This window comes from Pongo pygmaeus, chromosome 8, assembly GCF_028885625.2.
Source record: "Pongo pygmaeus isolate AG05252 chromosome 8, NHGRI_mPonPyg2-v2.0_pri, whole genome shotgun sequence".
NCBI classification, from domain to species: Eukaryota; Metazoa; Chordata; class Mammalia; order Primates; family Hominidae; genus Pongo; species Pongo pygmaeus.
In genome coordinates, this window is record NC_072381.2 from 114,218,291 (window position 1) to 114,239,073 (window position 20,783).

Genomic DNA, 20,783 nt, shown 5'->3' on the forward strand with positions numbered 1-20,783 from the left:
AGAGTCATCTTAAGGGCAATACCTAGTAAAGCTGCAGTGGCAAGGTCACTACTGAGACCCCAGAACAGCCTGAAAAAGCCACAGGCAACCAACTCCAACTTGTGAAAATAGTCACATGGGTTGCATCCAACAAAGCCATGGGGTAGGGATTCCTGAGGCCTTGGGAGACCACCCCTAGCAACAGTGTGCCCGGATGCAGGACATGAAGTCAAAGGAGATTATTTTGGAGCTTTAAGATTTAATGTCAGCCCTGCTGCGTTTTTGACTTATGCGGAGTATGGCTTTCCTTCCTTTTGTCTTATTTCTCCCTTTTGGGAAGAAAGTGTTTACCAAATTCTGTTCCATAATTATATCTTAGAAATGCATCATTTGTTTTGACTTTAACTGAAAGGAACTTGCCTTGAGTATAAGATGAGATTTTGACTTTTTGACTGTTGTCTTTTGAGTTGTTTTTTTTTGAGTTGGTTTTGTCTTTTGAGTTAAGACTTTGGAACTATTGGTATGGAATTATTATATTTTGTATGTGAAAAGCACATGTGTTTTGAGGGCACAGGGGCATAATGCTATGGTTTAAATGTGATTTTTTCCCCATCAAAACTCATTTTGAAAGCTTAATTCCCAGGGCAGCAACATTGAGAGGTGGAACCTTTAAGAAGTGCGACTGTACTGGGCGCAGTGGCTCACGCCAGTAATCCCAGCACATTGGGAAGCCGAGGTGGTTGGATCATGAAGTCAGGAGATCAAGACTATCCCAGCTAACATGGTAAAACCCTGTCTCTACTAAAAAAAAAAAAAAAAAAAAAAAAAAAGTTAGCCAGGCATGGTGGTGGGCGCCTGTAGTCCCAGCTACTCAGGAGGCCGAGACAGGAGAATGGCATGAACCTGGGAGACGGAGCTTGCAGTGAGCCGAGACTGTGCCACTGCACTCCAGCCTGGGCAACAGAGCGAGACTCCATCTCAAAAAAAAAAAAAAAGCGACCTAATGAGTGGTGTTTGGGTCATGAGAGCTCTGATCTCCTGGGTGGCTCGATGCTATTCCTACAGTAGTGAGTTTCTGCTCTGGTGAAACTGCATTGATTCTCACAGGAATGGACTAGTTTCTGAGAGAATGGGTTATCATAAAGCCACACATACCTTGGGTTTAGCCTCTTCACACATATCTCCTTTTCCTTTGATCTTCTGCCATGTTGTGACACAGCATGAAAGCCCTCACCAGAATCTGAGAAGATGCCAGTGCCATGTTCTTGAATGTTCCAGACTGCAAAACTGTGAGCTAAATAAGCCTTTTTTCTTTATAAATTGTCAGTCTCAGATATTCTGTTATAGTAACACAAACCAGACAGAAAGTTGGTCATTTTCAATCTCAAACTCCATGTTAATTTGGAAATTCAGTTATAGGAGAGAACCCCAAGTTGTCGTAGACAAAAGGAAAAGGCAAAGAATGAAAGACATGAATGAAAATAAAAATCAGAGATGTGGAAGTACAAAATAATGTAATTGATCAAGATTTACAAGAGCCCAGTGCAGGAGAGGTAAGCAAAATTCAAACTAAAAAGGCTTTGTGTTTGGGAGGTCAATGCACTTTTCAAAAAATAATTATATAATTACATAGATTTAACATAAACCTAATTATAGTCTCAGCAGGAATTTTTGTAGAAATTGACAAATTTTTTCTAAAATGTCTGTGGAAATACACAAGAAATTCCCGGAACATTTTAAAAAGCAAACTGGAAAAGAGAAGACTAGATTTTTAGGAATTATACTACCTGACATCAAAATATTTATCAAGGTAATATATTGAGTTGTGAAAAAAAGCGTTTTTACATATGATGCTGAAATAACTGAATATTCATTAAAAAATAAAAACCTTGACTTATATCTTACACTGCAAACAAAAATAAATTTGGGATGACTCATATACCAAAATATGTTAGCTTGATTTAATCATCCCACAACGTATACGCATATCAAAACATCACACCGTACCCCATAAATAAATATATAGAAAATGGTGTTAAGAAAATGAATAGGAATTTAGAGTACCTACTAGAAAAGTAAATCTGCAATGATAATACATAGACTAAATGGTACGATAGCAGTATTCACAGGCGGTAGAGAGTAGGGATTTCCTGCAAAGGGCACTACATCAGTACAGGCATACAGGGGTGAGTGCCTGAGTGAATCTTGTAAGTTATGGCATTTTCATGTAGCTTGGCATAGCTGGGGCATAGTATGTCAACATGTATGTTTTAAGAGATGAGGCTGGATAGGCATGCAGGATTTGACATACAAATAAATAAGACCTTATGAAGGAGATGGGAATTTTTCAAAGGATTTCAATCAAGTGGAAAACATGATTCCATTAGTATTTTAGAAAGACCACTATGTAGCTACATGGTGACTGGAAAATGGTATGAGACCGATGGCAAAGTAGTCATCTAGAGAGACTGTCAGTAATCCACATGGGCTTTGGTAAGGAGCCACACTAAGGTATATAAAGTATGGGCAAAATAACTGAGGAGATGGATTATAAAGCTCTTGGGGGATCAAATTAATAGATTAATAGGAATTCTAGGATCTGTTGAGTCAGGGATTTAGGAGAAGAGCCTACAGTTACTCTTGTACCAAAGAAGAGTGTTGTTAATTAAGAATAAGATGGAGAGGCAAAGGCAAAGTTTAGGATGTAGCCAAGGTAACTGATTCCAAGGGAAATCTCATCACATAACTGAAATGGCAACCCGCGGTGTTCAGGTTGGAACAAATGAATTTAATGAAGGCTGGGGAAGCTAGTGGGGTTGAAGGTCAAGGTGCCTCAAAGAGCAGACCCAATGAAAATTAGAAAGTGGAGGTGATAAAATATGAGGAGATCTCCTCTTCTTAAAAACGTGTGACACATCTCCTGTATCCACAACAATGGCACCAAACACAACCTATTAATGACTATGAAACCTAAATTTACTAGGTCAGGTAAGTCCTGAGTTACATTTCAACCTCCAGAATATTATCTTCAGGGGTAGGGAAGTTCAAACTTTCCATCTTAAGGTAGGAGTCTAAGTCTGCTGAAATGAATTGACAATAGATAAATTAACAGGAGAAAAGGCATACAAATTTATTAGCATGCATATGGACATGGGAGTCCAGTTAATATGAGACTCAAATAAGGGTCAGATGATTTAAGTCTTCATATAATACAGAAAGAAATAGAAGCTTAGAGCATGGTGACATGTTATGACAGGGAGACAGGAGAAAAGGCTTGGCAAGCAAAGGCTATCTTGTTATGCAGATGAAATCTCTGAGGTAGCAGCTCTCAGGAGGAATAAACAGAAGCCTGTGCTAATAGTTCCTCTGCCAGACCTTTAAAAGTGTTAGACTTTTTATCTCCTTTTCCCGTGAATCAATCTTCTCTAGAAAAAAAGATCTAGAAAGCCTCTGCATCTGCTGTTTACCTCACTAATGTAGATTCTGTTTACAGATGCAAATTTCTTCCACATAGTGACAGTTTTTCAGAGCTGTTTCTGTGTCTGCAGCCCCTTCCAATAGCCATATCAAAATATGCCAAAGAAGTACATTTTGGAGTGGCATGTTTTGGATTCTTCTACAAGTTATCCCTAGACTTCTAGACTTCTATATTCAGTGGACATCTCACATTTTACCCATGTTCAAATCCAATTTATAGTATTAGGTCAGGGTTAACATTCAAAACATTTCATAGCCAGAGCATCGTAAGTTTTAACTAATCAGAACAGATGCCAGTTGACTCTGAATGGCAACTAGACATAAAGAATTGTAGCAAGCCAAACCACAACTTGCTGGCTGAAGATCTGACATGTCACTAAACAATTTAACTTCCAAACCCTTTTGTTCTCAACTTCAGTTGATGATACCATCATCTAAGTCACTAAGTCAGATGCCTTAGAGTTATTCTCTATGCCTTCGTTGCATATAAGTGACTTCATGTCTGTCTTTTCCTAACTTATCTTGTGGCAGACAATTTATCATTACTGTATCTTCAGTTTCTAGCACAGAATTATATACTGTATTTAGGAAACACTAAAAGCTTCTCTTTTTTAATAAAGAAAGGAAGAGGATAAGTAAAAAGGAAGAAAGATAAGCTGTTTCTCTCCCTTTCAGCATACTGCACTACTCCACTACATAATGAAGTAGCTAAAATACCTTCTTTGCTGTTATTTTACTCTAAGCCTCAAATTTCAAGGTACTCAGTTAAATTAATTCGCATGGGACATGCATAGAGCAATTATATGTAAGCCACAGGCCTAATTCATATACCATAATCTAGAGTGCCCCTTTAGTCAAAAGGCAGAGTATTGTTAAAAGGAAAATTTTAGCTGAATTAAATTTAACAGAATTTAATTGAGCAAAGAATAATTTGTGAATCAGGCAGCTTCCAGAGCCATAGTAGCCTCAGAGACTCCAGCAGAGCAACATGGTGGAAAAGGATTTATGGACAGAAAAAGAATAGTGACAGATAGAAGACAGAAGTGAGGTACAGAAACAGCCCAATTGGTTACAGCTTGACTCTGACTTATTTGAACACAGTTTAAACAATTGGCCACCTTTCATTGGCCAAAACTCAGTGACTGGTACAAGAGTAGGCTACAGTCTGTTTATAATTCCCTTTGGTTATAGCTCACAATGTACAGAGAAATCTTCAGGCCAAATGTAAAATATTTTGTTTGATTTAGCAGTATAAAAGAGAGTGTTATGGTTAATTTTATGTGTCAAATTCACTATGTTAAGGGATGTCAAATAGCTCATGAAAACATTATTTCTAGGTGTGTCTATAATGGTATTTCCAGAAAATACTAGTATTTGAATTGGTAAACCTGAGTCAGGGCCATCTGCCTTCCTAATGCAGGCTGGCATCATCCAGTCCAACCCATTCATGGCCCACATAGAACCAAAAGGTGCAGGAAGGGTGACTCTCTCTCTCTTTATCTCTCTCTCTCCCCTCTCAAGATGGGACATCCTTCTTCTCCTATCTTTGAACACACAAACTGTCCACCTCCGCTTTGGGTTCTCAGGCCTTTAGCCTTCGGCAAAAAGTTACAACATCAGCTTTCCTGGTTCTTAGGCCTTTAAACTTGGACAAAATTATGCCGCCAGCTTTCCTAGTTTTCCAGCTCAGAGATGGCAAATCATGGGACATCTTAGCCTCCATAATCACATGAGCCAATTCCCATAATAAATCTCCTTTTATAATCTATATTGTGTGTGTGTCTGGGTGGGGGCATATAGATTTGGATCCTGTTTTATTTTCTCTGAAGAACACCGACGAATAGAGGGTATTTATTCCCCAGACACGTCTAAGGGTGTCATTCTTTAAAAAATATTAACAGAAGCTAAATTCAGTCATCTAGTGGCATCATTGTCTCTGGCCTGTAGCAATTTTCAGTTCAGTTTGGAAGACAAAGTTTTACCTGTGTATGTACAAGGAGCCACTCCAAGATAGCACAGAAGAAAATACTTAACTGAGTAGAACTGATTCTTCTGCCATGAGAACTCTCCTGTGTCCTGAATTATGTGTATAATTTGTATAATAAATCCAGATAGTAGGTGTTTCAAGTTAAGAAAAGGACATCTTTATAACCCTATTAATATCATGGTCCAAATTAATTCACTAAATCAAATTCTGCAGATCACTGTTCATCAACAGTAATGACTGAGCTGTCCAAATAAGCCATAGGAAACAATGAAGAAAAAGTCTTCACCATGACAAATAACGTTGACATTACTTGTCCCTTAGGAGCCACAGTCTATAAAATCAGAATCAACCCTCAAATACACCAATCAAAAAATGTGGGGAATCAAACGATTCCCCCGTTTTTTACTTTCTTATTTAAGTCAATGTAACATTTTCTTCCCAAATGAGGGATCCATTTCTACAAAAAGAATGTATTTACCTATAAGTCTAAATGTGAAGCAAAAGCTCATCTCATTTTTGATTAAATTATTTTTGTATATTAAGAAATTCAAGCTTATGGGCTCTATTTCAAACTTAAGAAATGCACATTATCATACTGAGAAAACTAAAGAAAAATGCAGTTTTCTTTAATAAATTCTTGATTTAGCAATCTACAAAATTTACTAAAATGCTGCAAAAATTAACGCCTTGTTGTTAGACTAAAGCAAAAACATAATTAGCAGTCACTTCACAAAACGTGACAGTGGTCAGCATTTTAAAAACAAAGTTTTATTTAGGAAATATAATTTTCTTCGTGAACTCCACCTTGGCTTTTGACATCTCTTTGTGAGCAAGGACAAAATGTTTATGAAAAAGCAGAATGTTTTGTTATCCTATGCTTTACACTACTTTAAGTGAAATATGCCTGCCTTCTACTACATATTTTCACTATTTCCCCTGACCACAATGATGATGGCAGCCTAAAGCACAGGCAATTAAATGCCTTCCATTATAAGAGACTTCATAATTATCTTTTTTATATTTATTTAAGAAGTAAACAAGAGATTATGAAAATAAACAAAATAGGGTTAAAGCCAAATAGTATTAACGGAATTCTCTTAAAATTTTAAGCATCACGATAAAAGGGGAGGAAACAAAATCATATACTTCAGTGAAATGGCCGTAAACTCCAAGACAGGCAGATTCAGGTCATGTTTTTGCCCACAGAGACATCAGATGGGCCTGAAACAAAATAATAATTAATGAGAAGAATTTTAATATTTTGTTTGTGTGTTTGAGTCTCCCTCTTGGAATAAATATTTTTAAAGTTCCCTATTGTTTTTAGAATAAATCACCTGGTAAGCCAAGTTATATAAATCACCAATTTTGTTGCTTCTTCTGGCTTAAACACTGAGATAGAAATTTTGCATATTTCATATCAAAGACTGATAATAATTTCATGCAGTTATTATCCTTAATGTAGTAAAAAAATAAGTTTTAAAGACATTAATTAATTGTCCTATTATTACACCATGTATAAATGATAAAGCCAGAAACAAGAAATCCAGTGGATTTAAATGATTCCTCATGTTAATTCTAAATCACAATTGTAATCTTGAGGCTGAATAATTTCATACTCAAATCTTATTACTCCCTTCTCCTTTACTCATTGCCTAGATTTATTTTGATTTGTATAAGAATCTACTCAGCTGATTGTATTTTAAGCTCTTCAAAAGCATCTTACTCTTTACTGTGGTCTGAACGTCTCTGCCAAAATCTAAGTGTTGTCAATTTAATCCCCCAATGCAGCAATGTGGGAAGTAGGGCCTTTTGAGAGGTATTTAGGAGTTAGGCGGAGCCCTCATGAGTGGATTAAGAAATCCACTATAAAAAAGACCTGTGGGAGTTGGTTCTCTCTTGCCCTCTGCCTTCTGTCATGTAAAGATGCCATAGGAAAGCCTTCCCCAGATGGCAGCGTCTTGATTTGGTATTCTGTTATAGCAGCAAGACACAAACTAAGACAATCTTTTTGTGGCTTTTATTGCATGTCTTCATCTACTTGTGTTGCTATAAAAGAATAACAGAGGCTGAGTAATTCATAACGAGGTTTACTTGGCTCATGATTTTGCAGGCTGCACAAGAAGACTGATGCACCAACATCTACTTTTGATAAGGGACCCAAGCTGCTTCCCCTCGCGGTAGAAGGCAAAGGGGAGCCCGCATGGAGAGATGACATGGTAAGAGAGGAAGGGAAAGAGAGAGGAGACAGGTGCCAGGTTTTATCTAACCAGCTCTTGTACAAACTAACAGAGTGAAGACTTACCCCTTTTCCAATGTAGAGCATTAATCTATTCATGAAAGATCCACACCCATGACCCAAACATGTCCCACTAGGTCTCACCTCTAATACTGGGCATCAAATTTCAACATGAGGTTTCGAGCGGCAAATATCCATACTACAGTACTCCATAAGGCTGTGGAGAAGGAAGCATCATTTAGTGGACCTGGAACTCTATCCATTGTCTGGCTAAAAGGGTGCTGAGACAAATGGCTACATCCCACATTGATTGGGTAGGTAGGGCTTTCCATGTAGACAACCATAGTGAAGTCTTTCAGGTGGTCAGAAAGATTACTCACCAAAGGGACTTAATACATTACTGGCTTCACCAGTGACAGCCTTTAAAAACTAGAGATTTTCCTATGGAGGGTTAGACAAACCAGCTGTGATTGAGCTATCTAGCATTAAAGACAACATTCATCCTAGAAGCACCATTAATACTGGATTTCTTCTTTTACCCTGGTCATGACCCTAATCAAGCTCAAGTTTAACTATGTCCCTCTGTCTCCCTTCTAAACTTCGAACTGCTCTCTATATTTTTTCTAATGGCTCATTGCTCACTGGCCCCTGGTGTCAGGGAAGAATGCCCAGACACATCAAATTTCATGTTGTTTTCCAATTAGCTGTGCTTCTTTCACATGCCATCCCTCCAAATTTTGTCTTTTCTAAACCAGATGAATTTTTATTCATGTTTCAAAATGTAGTTTGACTATCTTCTTTATGAATCCTTTCACAAATATACTATGAAAACACAATTTTTTTCCTGTTTCTGTTCTTTTACTGCACTGAGTGTATATCTCTCTGAGAGCAATTGTCAAATTGAGTCTGTTCTTTGTTTTTATCATGTTTGAAAATTGGCTAGTGGATCAGTAAGTAGAAATTGATCATCAAGCAGGACTTAGAGGAAGTAATTGTTGCCAACTATTCTGGCAGTAGAAACTAAATGATGCTTTTACAAGAAGATTTATTTGAGCCCTTGTAGATATTTGAAAGGTTCTGATAAAGTTGGACAATTCTTTCTTCTACTCCCCAGTCACAACAGCCTTTTCTACCTCTCACCTTACCATTTTACGCAGTTAGTTATAAGGCCCATGATTGAAACCAGATGATGAGTCTTGCTGGCCCTCAGAAGTGAAGTCCTTTAAAGATCTGTAAAAAGGGGAAAAATTACTAGATGTTTCCTACCAAGCAGTGTTGCCTTGAATTGGATCTAAGTATTTTATTCACTTCGTGGACATTTTATGTTTTTAGATTTCCCTATATTAATTTAATTATCTGCCTCAGGGTAGCTGATTAAAGGCATATTGTGTCCCTTTGAAGGTGAAGACAAATTGCAGCTGAGAGGCTGTTGATATAGACAGTGAACAGAACATGACTGCTAAATATTTACTAGCTTCTGATGGCAAGGAATCTCTTTGATTTTTACTTCAATAATATTGGGTGTAGGGGCCTTAATCAGCGGGACTACAGCATTAAGACTGCGGCAATAAATTGTGAGGTGCTATTTATCCTTTCCAAGTTTTAGAAAGGAGCAAATTTGGCTTATAATTGTCACAACAGTAGCCATAATCACTATTTCTCTAAATAGGTCTTGCCTAATGAGTTTCAATATTGAAGGCCCTGTTTTAATTTATACTGGGCTGTATTTATTATTTTACCAAGGAGGCAAGTTCATAGGGTCCAATATTATCAAGCCAATTCATGTACCAGAAACTTCATTTAATTTTATTTTATTACTCATTGGGTGAGTGTGGATATGCTAACTATGGGCTATTTTAGGGCAATGAATGCTATTACTGTGAAGACATTAGGCAAGATAATAGTTCTGATGGTTCAGATGAGGCTTATCTGTTTTGTGTTTGGTTGTTGTTCCCCTAAGAGTATAAAAAGTATCCTGTTTAAATTGATAGCAATTCCCAGGCATAATGGTAATTTGAAGCCCAATATTGATTAAACCACAAAGTTTTGCCAGATAATACATTTTAGCATATTTTAAAGATGATTCAAATCATAATTGTTCATTATATATTTGTTCATTACATATATTAATCTCACCTGTGAAAACAATTTTTATTTTTATCTAATTTTTTTCTTACAGTTTCAGTTTGTGGAGAAACTAGTTTTGCACCTGTATGGGGGCTTGAGTATCCCTTATCTGAAATGCTTGTTTTGGAAATCAGATTTTTTAAGATTATGGAATATTTGTATTATACCTACTGGTTGAGCATCCCTAATCCAAAACAATGCAAATATGGAATGCTCCAGTGAGCACTTTCTTTTGAGTGCCACATGGCACACAAAATATTTTGTATTTTGAAGCATTTTGGATTATTGAATTAGAAATGCTCAACCTGTATGACACTCTGATTCCTCTTGAAGAAATCCAAACAGCAGAGAACATACAGAAGTCTTCTCATAAATTTTGCAATCTGCTTGTGGAATTTGGACACATATATTAAGCAACTAAATGACATTTACAAACCAACTGTTAGCAAGTTCTAAATAAGTTATTACAAATTAAATACATAAGAAAGCCACTTACATTTTTAATGCTCTCTTTAATACCGTATTTTATTGTCTTGTTCTTCTATTTACTAAAGTTGTAAAGATCTTTAAGAAGCGTTACAAAAATAACCTGCATCAGAGACATTTGTGTTTTCTCAGTAATAATTTTATTGCTTCTCTTATTTTGTTAGTGCAGCATGTGATTATTAAAACCAAGCTCTGGTGATTAAAATAAAGATATAGCATTCTGCAATCCAGGCTGCATCTCACTTACAGGTGAAGAGATTTGTGAAAAATGGTGGACCTTAAGATTTAACCACAATAAGTGACACCTTGGGACGTAATGTGTTGTGTTAATATAAGACTCCAATAATTAACTGAAAGTCAAGCCGTGGTTATCAACAGATATTCATGGACTCATAAGCAAGTATAAGGAAGGGACAGTTACCAAAATAGTGTGTATTAGGGTATAGTTACCAAGGCAGGAGCATGGAGCTTCATGATTTTTTAGTGAAGAGTAAAATGCTTTTATAATTTAGAATTATTCATCCCAAAAGCTCATTAGCCATCACATTATCCAGTGTAACAAAATTTACCAAAGGAAAAAATGGGAGGGGAATAGTTAGCCTATACTTCCCAGAGAGAAATGTCAGAATTTACAATTTTCCGATAAGTTATTATAGTATTCTCATCCAATATTGTCCCCAGTGATACTGTGCTCTCCTCTCAGGGGGCTGTAGGTGGTAATATTTCCCTGAGCCCCTCAAAGATAGGAGGATTCAGAATAACTATAATAAGATCTAGGGCTGTTTTGCAGGCTTTACTTTTTAACCAAAAAAGAACTAGAGATGGGTCAATTGTCCAAAGAATCCCAGATAACTCAGAAGAGTACTAACAAATCTCTGAGTCCTTTTGTTTTGACATGGTGACCCTGCCAAAATGACACTGGAATTCTAAAATTAAGAGTTCCACTGTCCAGTTATGATTTCTAAAATAGTGGGATATGAAGCCCTGAAAAATCTACTGTCTCATTAAAAACCTGAAAACACTGATGAATATTGTCAAAATCAACTTTTACAGGATTTTGAAAATGAATAAATGCTTGCAAGAATAAGTAATATTTATTCAAGAAATAATGCTAAATTAAATTATAAGCTTTACATTTGTTGTGCTCTAACTTGCCTTAAACCCATCCCCTTTCTCTCCAGCTCTGCAGAAGTCGTAAAAGCAGCATCCTTACAACCAGGGAAGTTGTGAACAACACTGCCTATCAGCCACTGAGGGGAGCATATCACAACTGGAACTTTCAAAAAAGCCCCATCCCCGAAGTATTTTCACTATGTGACTGCTATTGGCAGCAACCTATAAAAGATGCATTCACAGGATTTATCATTACTTGGCCCTTACTAAAAATTTACTCAGTGTAAAAAGTTTAATACCCAGGAATTTGAAAACAGCAAAAAAGGAAATTATTTAACATCATACATGCCTGAGTTGGGAAAAACAATAGGTTTGTCAAAAAAATTAAATATCTTGGAAGCCAGATGTCTATGGGAAGTTTTTAAAAAGCTCCAACATATTCCTTGGAATCTTGTGGGCCACATATATGTGCTAGTATATGCATATGCTTTGAAAAAACTAAAAAAAAAAATCACAATCTTTTGCATATGTCTGACTTGAGGTTCTGCATAGGAAAGAAGTGAAGGCTAAAAAAAAGTTGTGAACTGCTGGAGAATTGAAGATATGTCTCAACACAACAAGAACCACTCAACAAAGGCTGGAAGACTCTAAGGTTACATCAGTTAAGGAATTTTCTGTCTATTAAATGAGTATTAAGGATATCAAGTGGAGGCTTAAGGAGCCACAAATCACAGGAAATACATACTTTACATGATTAGACCAGAAGGATCACTAAACAAAGGATTGACAACAGCAAGAAACATCAGCAAACAGCAACAACATGAAACTTGAAGTATGTGTGTGTGGGAAAGAGTTCTGATTTACAATATTGTCATACTATATTATTTAAATATAATACATTTAATATTAAAATTTAATACTTTAACATTAAAATATTATCTATTTTATATTGTATTATTTTAAATGTCTAGTTTCAACATAAAATTGTAAGACATATAATGAAACAGAAAGTGTTGCTTACACATTTTTTTCACACAGGAAAAAAATAACATGATAGAAAAGGTGAATATGGAAGCCAAGATGTTTAGACTTTAAATTTTAAAAAGGCTATAAATCAGCTATTATAAATATGTTTAAAGAAATAAAAGGACTGTTGTCCAAATAATTAGATGATATATGAGAATAAAATTCCATGAAATAGAAAAGTTCAGTAAAGAAAAATTATTTTTAAAAGAAGCAAATGTAATTTTGGATTTGGGAATTCTAGAAAAAAAAAGAGGCATAAGCAGATAGAAAAAATATTTGAAGAAATAATGGCCACAAATTTTACAATTTGATAGAAAACATTAGTCTCCGCCTTCAAAAACTTTAACACACTGTGAGTAGGATAAACTCAAAGAGATCTACCTTAGATAAATTATAATAAAACTATCAAAAGTCAAAGACAAAGGGAAAATTTTGAAATCAGCAAAAGAGAACTAAATCATCATACACAAGAGATCTCCAATAAGATGAACAGCTAGCTTCTCATCAGAAATCACTGTACCCAGGGGCAATGGGTTGATGTATTCAAACTGCTGGGAAAATAAACACTATATTAAAAATTCTATGTCTAGAAAAACTATCCTTTAAAACATGCAGAAGAAATTAAGACTTGTCTAGATAAATATTAAGAGCATTTTAACAAACTGTCTCATAAGAACTATTAAAACAAGCATTTCAGGCTGAAATAAAAAAGAAAAACAGTGGGAGAAACTCATATCCATACAGAAACATAAAGAGCATCTGTAAAGGTAACTACTTTGGCAAATAGAAACAACATTATAAATGCATTTTTATTTGTAGCTCCATTTTCCTATTTTTAAAGATGTCTGCATAAGCAATAATTATAAAACCTTGTTGAGGGTCTTATAATTATAAAGAAGTAATTTGTATGATAATGGCATGAGAGGGGATAGGGAAATAATATATTTTGGCAAAATTCCAAACAATATAGAAATTAAGTTTGATGTTAATCCACACTAGATAATTTGAAGATAAGATGTGTATTATAATTCTCCAGGAAAGTACAAAGAAAATAAATAAAAAATGTAGTATACATACAGGAAATTAATATACTAGAGAATACCTAGATATCAGTAATGGGGAAATTTTAAAATTGCATGAGTCATATGGAAAATAAAAAGCAAAATGACAGATGTAAAACCCACTCTATTAATGATTACATTAAATAAAAGTGGGCTAAACACTCCAAGAGACTATCAAAATAAATTGAAAAAACATAATTCAACTACATTTTATGTACAACAAACGCACTTTTAAACATAAATAGGGTGAAAATAAAAGATTAAAAAAGATATACCATGCAAAATGTAGTCAAAAGAGAGCTGAAGAGGCTATGCTAGTATTAGACAGAATAGTGTTTAAGCAAAAAATATTGTTAAAGAAAAATAGGGACATTTTATAATAATGAAAATGTCAATAAATTCAAAAGACATAAACATTATAAACATACATACATCCAACAACAGGGCGAATAAAACATATCAATCAACAACAATAGTCAGGATTGGAGAGAAACAATTCACAAATAATAATTAGAGACTTCCATACCCTACTTTTAACAATTGATAGAAAAAGGAAGCATATTATCAATAAGGAAATAGAACACATAAACAATAATGTATGTCTGGTAGGTAGAATAATGGATTCTTGAACATGTACACATGCTAAACTCCAGAATCACTGTTTTTATTATGTTACATGACAAAGGGGAATTATGGTTGAAGATGAAATTAAGATTGCTAATCAGTTTACTTTAAGATGAATACGCTATCCTGGATTATACACACAGGCCAAATATAATGTATTAGTTAGTTCTCACATTGCTATAAAGAAATATCTCAGACTGGGTAATTTATAAGGAAAAGGGTTTTAATTGACTCATGGTTCCACAGGCTGTATAAGAATTATGGCTGGGGAGGATTTGGGAAATTTACAATCCCGACAGACAGTGAAGGGGAAGAAGGCACATCTTACATGGCCAAAGCAGGAGAAACAGAGAGGGGGTAGGTACTACACACTTTTTAGACCAGATCTCATACTAACACTATAAGGAGGACAGCACCAAAGGGGAAATCCACTCCCATGATCCAGTCACCTCCTACCAGGCCCCACCTCCAACACTGGGGATTACAATTTGACATGAGATTTGGGTGAGGACACAGACCCAAACCATATTCTTCTACACTGACCCCTACCAAATCTCATGTTCTACTCACATTGCAAAATATAATCATGCCTTCCCAGGAGTTCCCCAAAGCCTTAACTCATTCCTGCATTAACTCAAAAGTCCCAAGTGCCATCTGAGACAAAGCTAATCCCTTTTACCTATGAGCATGTAAAATATATTTAAAAAGATCATTACTTCTAAGTTACAGTGAAGGTATAGGCATTGGGTAAATACTCCCTTTCCAAAAGAGAAAAATTAGCCAAAAGAAAGAGGCTAAAGACCCCATGCAAGTCCAAACCCAGCAGGGGTAGTCATTAAATTTTAAATCTCCAAAACAATCTATTTTGATTGTATGTCTCACATGCAGTGCACACTGGTGAAAGCTATGGGCTCCCAAGGCCTTAGGCAGCTCCGCTTCTGTGGTGCAGCAGAGCTCAGTCCCCAAGCTGTTCTCAAGGGCTGGTATTAAGTGCCTGTGGCTTTTCCAGGTGCAAGATACAAGCTGTTGGTGTATCTACCATTCTGGGGTCTGGAGGATGGTGGCCCTATTCTCACAGCTCCACTAAGCAGTGTTCCAGAGATAACTCTTTGTGGGGGCTCCAAATCCACATTTCCCCTCCACACTGCCCTAAGAAGAGGCACTCCATGAGGGCTTCACCCCGGCAGTAGGCTTCTTCCTAGACATCCAGGCTATTCCATACATCTTCTAAAATCTAGGTGGAGTCTCCCAAGCCTCAACTCTTACACCCTGCACACCTGCAGGCTTAACACCAAATGGAAGCCAGTGAGGCTGACAGCTTTCACCCTCTAAAGCAGCAGCCCAAGTACCTGGGCCCTTTGAGCCATGGCTGGAGCTGAAGCAGATGGGATGCAGGCAGCAGTGTCCTGAGGCTGCACAGGGCAGTGGGGCCCTGGGCCTGGCCCATGAACCATTTTCCCTTCCTAGGCCTGTTGGCCTCTGAGGAGAGGGGCTGCTGTGAAGGTCTCTGAAATACCTTCAGGGCCTGATTTCCATTGTCTTGGCTTTTAGTACTTGCTTTCTGGCTATGCATATTTTTGCAGCTGGCTTTAATTTCTCCCCAGAAAATGAGGGGTTTTTTTTCTACCACATAGCCAGGCTGCAAATTTTCTAAACATTTACACTGTTTCTCTTTTAAATATAAATTCTAGTTTCAGGTCACTCAGTTTGCTGATGCATATGAGCATAAGCTGTAGAAGCTGCCAGGCCATTTAGTGAGTGCTTTGCTGCTTAGAAATTTCTTTCCTCAGTTACCCTAAATCATTTCTCTCAAGTTCAAAGTTCAACAGATCCCTAGAACAGGGGAACAACGCCACCAGTCTCTTTGCTAAAGCATAGAAAGCATGATGTTTACTCCAGTTCCCAGTAAGTTCCTCATTTTAATCTGAGTCCTCCTCAGAGTGGACTTCGCTGACCATCTCACTATCAGCATTTTGGTCACAACCATTCAACAAGTCTCTATAAATCTCCAAATTTTTCCTCATCTTCCTACCTTCTTCAGAGCCCTCCAAACTGTTTCAGCCTCTTCCCGTTACCCAGTTCTAAAGTCACTTTCACATTTTCAGGTATCTTTATAGCAATGCCCTACTCCTGGTACCAGTTTTCTGTATTACTCAGTTCCCACATAGCTATTAAAATATCTGAGGCTGAGACTTGGTAATTTATAAAGAAAAGAGGTTTAATTGGCTCACGATTCCACAGGCCGTACAAAATATCTGAGACTGAGACTTGGTAATTTATAAAGAAAAGAGGTTTAATTGGCTCACAATTCCACAGGCCGTACAGGAAGCATGGCTGGGGAGGCCTCGGGGCACTTACAATTATGGTGGAAGGTAAAGGGAAAGCAGGCATGTCTTAGATTGTAGGAATGGGGTGGGGGGTGGCAGCAGGTGTTACATACTTTTTAAACAACCAAATCTCATGACAACTCTCAATCATAAGAACAGTACTGAAGGGGAAACCTGCTCCCATGATCCAAGCACCTCCCACCAGGCTCAACCTCCAACAATGGGGATTACAATTTGACATGAGATTTGGGTGGGGACACAGAAACAAACCATATCATATAATCATAAGGGCTCTTAAAATTGGGTAAGGGTAGTAAAATAACAGGTCAGAAGGATATAATGTGAAGATTCCACCTGCCATTGCTGGATTTGAAGATGGCAAAGAAAAACATGAGCAAGAAGTACAGGTAGCCTGTAGAAGTTAAAAAAATGACAAGGAAACAGTGTATTCCCTAGACACTCCAGAAGGGAGTGAATCCCTATCAACACGTTGCTTTTACTCAAACTCTGACCTTAAAAAATTGTTATATATTTGTGTCTTTTTAAGCCACTGAGTTTGTGGTAATGTGGTACAGCAACATTGGAAAACAAATGTGATAACTAGATCTAAAACATCTATACAGCACTCCACCCAACAACAGGATACACACTCTTATGTACATGTGAAACATTCTTCAGGCTATAAAATACGTTACATTATGGACAAATCAATTATTGGAAAAGATTAAAATTATTATATAAAATGTGTTATTCAACCACAATAGAATAAATGTGTAAACAAATAATATAAAGAAATTTGGGATATCATTTATAGGTGGAAAGTAAACAACAGCATTCTAACTAACCAACAGGTCAACTAATAAAACATAGGTGAATTTTATATGAATAAAATCATATAGTAAAATTTATGTGATGTAGTAAAAGCAGTGCTTAGAGGATATTTATGACTATCAAAACCTATATTATAAAATCAGAAAAATCTCAAGCCATCCATCAAATTTTCCACCTAAAGAAACTAGAAAAAAAAAGCAACTCAGCCAAAGCAAGCAGAAGAAATAATAAAGAGTATGATGTAAAAGTGTTGCATTTCCTTCACAACCTCACCAGCATGTTATTTTTTGACTTTTTAATAATAGCCATTCTGACTGGTGTGAGAAAATATCTCACGGTGGTTTTGATTTGCATTTATCTAATTAATTCAACCATTGTGGAACACAGCGTGGTAATTCCTCAAAGACCCAAAAACAGAACTTCCACTCAACCTAGTAATTCCGCTACTGGCAATATAACCAAAGGAATATAAATCATTCCATTGTGAAGACACATGCACGCGTATGTTCACTGCAGCACTATTCACAATAGCAAAGACATAGCATCAACCCAAATGCCCATTGGTGATACACTGGATAAAGAATATGTGGTACATATATGCCATGGAATAATATGCAGCCATAAAAAGAATGAGATCATGTCCTTTCCAGGGACATGGATGGAGCTGCAGGCCATTATCTTTTGCAAACTAACACAAGAACAGAAAACCAAATACCACATGTTCTCATTTATACATGGGAACTAAGTGATAAAGACACATGGACACACAGAGCAGAACAACACACACTGGGGCTAGAGGGTAGAAGGAGGGAGAGGATCAGGAAAAACAACTAATGGATACTAGACTTAATACGTGGGTGATGAAATAATCTGTAGAACTAACCCCCATGACTTATGTTTACTATGTACAAACCTGCACATCTTGCACATATATCCCTCAACTTAAAATCAAAGTTAACAATGAAAAATAAATGAAACAAAGAATAAAAACACTAGAGAAATAATACCAAGAAGCTGTTTTGTAATAGATCGTCTAAGAAATAAAGAGAAAACCTCATATTATTGAAATTATGAAAGGCAGAACATGAATGCAGACCTTATAAAATTGCATTAGGTTGTAAGATAATACTATAAACACTTGCTTGAAAAAAAAAACTTCAGGCCATGCACGGTGGCTCATAACTGTAATCCCAACACTTTGGGAGGCCGAGGTGGGCAGATCATGAGGTCAGGAGTTCAAGACCAGTCTGCCCAAAGTGAAACCCCATCTCTATTAAAAATACAAAATATTAGCCAGGTGTGGTGGCGGGTACCTCTAATCCCAGCTACTTGGGAGGCTGAAGCAGGAGAATCACTTGAACTGGGAGGCGGAGTTTGCGGTGAGCAGAGATCACACCATTGCACTTCAGCCTGAGTGACAGTACAAGACTCCGTCTCAAAATAATAATAATTTTCAACCCAAAATGAAATGGACAATTCCACAATAGATATAAACTACTGAAACTGAATGAAGAAATTCTAAAGCTGAATATGCTTATAATAAATACAAAATAATTTTGTAATTAAAAAATACTTTGCACAAATTACGGCCAGGCCAGATGGTTTTACTGGTGAATTCTATTCAACATTTAAAGAACACACAATAGCATACCTTCTTAACTATTCCAAAAAAGGGAAATTCTAAACTCATTCTAAGAGGTAATTATTATTCCAATAGCAAAACCAGAAAAAGGCATGGAAGAAAACTCCACACCAACATTACTTGTGAATATAGACATAAAAATTCTCAACAAAATGCTAGCAATAGAATCATTAACATACAAAATAGATTATACACCACGGCCAAGTGAAGTTTTTCTCAAGAATGTTTCACCATCTTAAAATTAACCAATATACTCTATAGAATAGAAGTCTTAAGATACTTAGAACTACAGTATCTTATCAATACACATAGAAAAATCATTCAGAAAAAGCCAACACATTTTCATGTGAAAACACTCAACACATTAGGAATAAAAGGAAAACTCCTCAACCTATGTAAGGATATTTAAGAAAAATGCACAGATAACATCATACTTAACAATGGTGAAATATTATGTATTTGCTCCCTAAAGTGAGGATAAAGACAAGATGCCCACTCTTGCCAGTTATATTCAACATTGTATTGGAGGTTCTAGCTGGATCATTAGGTTAGAATAACAAAGAACACGGTAAGTCAGATCAGAAAGGAACAATTCAATGGTCTCACTTCACAGAATGGCATGACATTCGATGTAGAAAAATCAAAGAACACAAATTACTATGAAAAGAATTAAACACATTCAGCAAGGTTGTACAATAACATTTTCATAAATGAAAGTTAATTGTATGTCTATAAATTGTTAGTGAAAATTATAAAAATGCAATGAGAACACATTTGTATTTCAATAGAATTATAAATAAAAAAATACATAGGAATAAATTTAACAAGAGAGGAGTAAGGCTTAGACACTGAAAACTATAGCGTACTGTTGAAAGAAATTAAAATCTACTAAAAGGGCAACACATTGCACATTTATAAATTGAAGTACTTAATATTGCTAAGATGACAATACTCCCAAAATAATCTACAGCGTAAATGCAAGCATTAATAAAATCATAGCTTTTTTTATAACATAAATTGATAAGCTGACCTTGAAATTTATATAAAATTGCAAGGGATTCAAACAACTCAAAACACCTTTAATTAAAAGAAAGAATAAAGTCAGTGGGTTCACACTTTCTTATTTCAGAACTTCCTACAAACTAGCAAACTACATTAATCAAGATACTGTAATACTACTATAAGGATGCTATAAGGCTGGACATATTGATCAATGGAAGGTAACTGAAAAGTTTAAGAGCCTATACATTTATTATAAACTGTTGTTTGACAAGGTACAAGATAATTTAATGGTGGTGAATAATCTTTTCAACAAAAAAACTGGTAGGACCAATGGAGAGGTACATGCAAAAAAAAAAAAAAATTAGGCCCGGTTCTCATATCATACATTAATATCAACACAAAGTGAATCATAGACCTATACCTAAAAGCTAAAACCATAAAACACGTGGAAGAAAATGTAAATTTAGTGACCCTGTGGCTAGGTAATGCCGTTTAGAGTGTAAGTGATAAAAACAAGAGATCGATTGGACTTTTGCAAACTTAAAAATTTTGTATTTAAAGGGCACAATAAAGAAAGTGAAAAATCAGCTGATGGAATGGAAAAAGTATTTATAATATATCTAATAAGGGACTTACATTCAGAATATATATTTTTAAGTCTTACAATTTAAAATTTAAAAGACAAATAATCAAATTAATAATGGGTAAAATAGCCGGGCGTGGTGGCTCACGCCTGTAACCCCAGCACTTTGGGAGGCCGAGGTGGGTGGATCATGAGGTCAGGAGATCGAGACCATCCTGGCTAACACAGTGAAACCCCGTCTCTACTAAACATACAAAAAAAATTAGCCCAGTGTGGTGGAGG